Raw genomic sequence first — 5003 nt, forward strand, 5'->3', positions numbered from 1 at the left:
AACTTCTCTCCATCTAGCACATACCCCATCTTAATTAGGTTTCCATAATAAATGGCTTGGTCTCTAGTTTTCACCAGGTCTATATCATACCTTTTAGCCCATATTCCTTTCTTCTGCACCAGAGATGTAATCACATTTCCACATGGCAGATTGACCTTATCTAGTCTGTAAGCACTTCTCATTTTCTCAATCATGAATCTCCCCAGATTTAGAGACACTCCATTAAAAGCATGCTCCATCAACCAAAGATCCTGCAGGCTGATGTAGCTAAGACTTCCATTCCTCCCTTGAATATTTACAGCAATAAAGTAATGCAGTATCCTAATTTATGGATTGATTATCAAGCCTGAATTACTTTTAGAGGAGCATTTTTCTTTTCTTCCAATGATGATCTCCCACAGTGAGGATGAATCATATTTTTCTGACAGTTCAAATTCACCTATTTCACCTTCTATTTCCAGTAGATTCCCTAAGTCTTCAGCAGTTACAATAAACTCTTTTCCATTCAAATAGACATTTAGCCCATCTTCTACATAGTCATCAGACTCTGCTAATTCTTTTTCTTTCAGAGCAATGCCAGAGTAAAATTCCTTAACCAGACTTGGACTATATGACCTATTCTTAAAGGTGCTATAACCTTTAAATTTAAGTTCATTAAAAAACTCAGATAGACTGGTCAAGATTACTACATTTTCCTTAAAACTCTTCTAGTTAATGAACTTTTCGTAGGAGATTGGTGCATTTTCTATATTCTTGAATCGATACTCATGTAGCTTATTTCTAAATTTCGAAGAAGAAGAGGAACTGATACCTTTCTATAGTGAGGGTTCTGTATCTTTTTTCTTGTGCATTTTTTGCTTGTTTTCCCTCAGCTTCTCAACTATTTCCTTCACTGAGGTAGGCACAATTTTCTGTTTCTTCTTCTAACTTTCTGTTCCAGTTTCTTCTTCCCTAACCTTTTTCCTTTCTTCTTCTCTGACACTTCTTTACTTTGAGAAGTTCTGGCCATTTTGGTTTTGGAAATTTCTGAAGGTCTGAGTCGGTTTTATAGGCAACTAGGAAGATTTAGGTTTTTGTTTCCAGAACAGCGGGTTGCAGAGGAGAAGGATGAAGAAGTTGGCAGTAGTTATTGCTCAGAAAACTTCTCATCTTCCTTTAAGAACCGCCCTACTTGTATTTCTTTATATTTTCAAATCTCCCTCTAAAATTTTGATTATTTACCTTTGGCAACTTTGCTCTTTTCCTCTTTACACCCGGTAAATCAAATTTTTACCATAATTTACTCCTTTTTCATTAAACTCACTGAGTCTTATTATTTAAGGATGTTAGGCCACTCTTAGTTGACTAAGAATTCCTTAGTCGACTCAATGCATTCTGTTTTCAATGTAAGAGTCAAAGATTTTCTTATAATTCCTTCATATTAACCATCCCCAATTTCTTCTAATCTCACAAAATCTATTTTCACTCAGTGGTTTGGTAAAAATGTCTGCTAATTGGTGTAGAGTATTCACAAAGTCTATTTTAATGTCATTTTTCACTACATAATCTCTAATGAAATGGTGTCTAATTTTAATGTGCTTAGTCCTAGAATGTTGCACAGGATTTTTTGATATATTGATTGCACTTGTGTTATCACAGTATATTGGTACATTAGGCATAATTATTCCATAGTCTTTTAATTGTTGTTTGATCCAAAGGATTTGTGCACAGCAACTACCTAATGAAACATATTCAGCCTTTGCTGTAAATAGTGCTACTGAGTTTTGCTTCTTGCTGGACCAAGATATAAGCGTCTTTCCTAAAAATTGGCATGTTCCACTAGTGTTTTTCCTATCAGTTCTGTTGCCAGCAAAGTCAGCATCTAAATATCCAACTAAGTTAAGAGTTGAGTTTCTAAAGTACCATATTCCAAGTTCTTGAGTGTCTATGAGGTATCTAAAAATTCTCTTAACAGCTGTTAGGTGTGATTCCTTAGGCTATGACTAAAATCTAGCACATAAGCACACACAAAACTGAATGTCTGGTCTACTTGTTGTTAAGTAAAGAAGAGAGCCGATCATACCTCTATAGAGCTTTTGATCTACATCTTTACCTTTTTCATCTAAATCGAGTTTGGTGGATGGACTCATTGGTGTGGAAGTTGATTTCAGTTTCAGCACATCAAATTTCTTGAGCATATCATGAGTATATTTTTCTTGATTGATGAAGATCCCTTCCTTACTTTGCTTAATTTGAAGACCAAGGAAGTACTTCAACTCTCCCATCATGCTCATCTCAAATTCACTCTGCATTTCCTTTGCAAAGATCTTGCATAAAGCTTCATTAGTTGCACCGAATATAATATCATCCACATATATTTGTACAAAAATTAAATCATTTAGATATCTCTTAATAAACAATGTAGTATCAATGCTAGCTCTATCATATCCATTTTCAACTAGAAATTTTGAAAGTCTCTCATACCAAGCTCTAAGAGCTTGTTTCAATCCATACAATGCTTTATGAAGTTTAAAAACATGATCAGACTTTTCAAAATCTTCAAAACCAGGTGGTTGTTCTACAAAAACTTCTTCTTGAATTAGTCCATTTAAGAATGCACTTTTTACATCCATTTGGTACAACTTGAAATTCATGAAGCATGCAAAAGCTTGAAACAACCTTATGGCTTCAATCCTAGCTACGGGAGCAAAGGTTTCATCATAATCTATTCCTTTTTCTTGATTGTAACCTTTTGCTACTAGCCTAGCTTTGTTTCTAACTACATTTCCTTACTCATCTACTTTATTTCTAAATACCCATTTGGTACCAACAATAGGATGATTTGAAGGTCTAGGCACCAATGACCATACTTGATTCCTAATGAATTGATCAAGTTCTTCTTGCATGGTCATTATCCAACTTTCCTCCTTTTCAGCTTCTTCTAAGCTTTTAGATTCAATATGAGATATAAAGGCTGAAAACTCACAGGTTTCTCTAGCTGCTTTCCTAGTGCTAACTCCTTATAAAATGTCACTTATTATTTGGTCTTGTGGGTGATCTCTTACAAATCTCCAACTCCTTGGTAGATCATCATGTTGATTTTCTACTCTTTGCAGATTTTCTAGAATTGGAGTTTCATTTTCTCTTCTAGATGAGCTTTCCTTATTATTTTTATTGTTTTCTAAGCTCATTTCCTTCATTTGTTTTTCTAGAATTTCTATATCATCGTCATCATCATGAACATCTTTTTGTAAAGTGTTTGACTCATCAAAAACTACATGGACTGACTCTTCAACGGTTAGAGTCTTTTTGTTAAAAACTCTATAAGCCTTTGAGTTTAATGCATATCCTAAAAATATTGCTTCATCACTCTTTGCATCAAACTTCCTTAGGGGCTGTTTTCTATTGTTCAATACAAAGCATTTACAGCTAAAACTCCTAAGGTGAGAAATATTTGGTTTTCTACCTTTGTAAAGTTCATATGGAGTCTTTGAAATCAAGGGTCTTATTGAGACTCTATTAAGAATATAGGCTGCTGTATTTACTGCTTCACCCTAAAGATATTTAGGTAGGTTGTTCTCACATTACATGGTCCTAGCCATTTCTTTTAATGTTCTGTTTTTCCTCTCTACAACTCCATTTTACTAGGGTGTTCTAGGTGCAAAAAAATTGTGATCCAACCCCTTTTCATTGCCAAGTTTTTCAAACTCATCATTCTCAAATTCTCCTCCATGGTCACTCCTTATGCTGACTATGGCTAGTCCTTTTTCATTTTCTACTTTCTTACAATAACTTAAGAATGCTTGTAGAGCATCATTCTTATGAGCAAGGAAGTATACCCAAGTATATCTAGAATAGTCATCAACTATTACAAAGCCATAAGATTTACCTCCTAAGCTAGTTGTGCTTATTGGACCAAATAGATCAATGTGTAACAATTCAAGAGGTCTTGATGTTGACACTATTTTCTTAGTCTTAAAGGATATTCTAACTTATTTTCCTAGTTGGCAAGCATCACATATCCTATCTTTTTCAAATTTCAATTTCGACAGTCCAGCAACAAGATTTTTCTTTATTAATTTAGACATTGTATGCATGTTCACATGTCCTAATCCCTTATGTCATAACCAGCTATCATTTTTAACATTTACAACAAAACAAACTTCACTATTCACATCAAGGTCTTCAAGAAAAATTACATACATTTTTTTCAACATTTTTCCTATAAATGAGATTTTATTTATACTCATATCAACAACTTCACATTTAGTTGAATCAAAGCATACTTTAAATCCTTTATCACATAATTGACTAATACTTAGAAGATTATGCTTTAAGCCTTTAACTAGCAACACATGACTAATTTGAGTTTGAGGACTCTTACCAACCATACCTATACCATGGATTTTGCCTTTTGAATCATCTCCAAAGGATATGGTTCCTCCCTTTCTCTTTTTCAACTGAGCAAACAACTCTTCATGTCTTGTCATGTGCCGTGAACAGCCACTATCCAAGTACCAATGTTGTTTCTTCCCAAGTTGAGCTCTTGAACATGTCTCTTTTAAGTTCAATTCAACCTACAAAGTAGAATTTCAGTTTTTCTTTATAGGTACCTATACTTTGATGGGTCCTTGAGTGTTAGTTGCAGCAAAGGATCCCTTAGGAACCCAAAATTTCTTAACTTTTTGCACTTTCTTTTTCTTAAAACAGTCATATGACAAATGACCATGTTATCACAATTATAACATGTAGATAATGCTTTAGATGAATATTTATTATGGTATGCATCTCTTTTTGAAGATTCATTTTTCAAGCATTTAAGAGCTGTATTTTCATCAAGAGTTATTTGCAAGACTTCAGCCTTATTTTTCAGCTCTTGTTTTAAAGACTCAAAGTCTATTTTTGAGTGTTCTAACCCAGCTTGCAAAATATTTCTTTGCTCCAAAACAGAGGTGAACTCTTGTTTGATTTGTTCCAAATCATTTTCAAGTAATGCAACCCTTTTCTTCAATGACTTGTATTTT

The sequence above is a fragment of the Theobroma cacao genome, chromosome 2, assembly GCF_000208745.1.
Source record: "Theobroma cacao cultivar B97-61/B2 chromosome 2, Criollo_cocoa_genome_V2, whole genome shotgun sequence".
Taxonomy (NCBI): domain Eukaryota; kingdom Viridiplantae; phylum Streptophyta; class Magnoliopsida; order Malvales; family Malvaceae; genus Theobroma; species Theobroma cacao.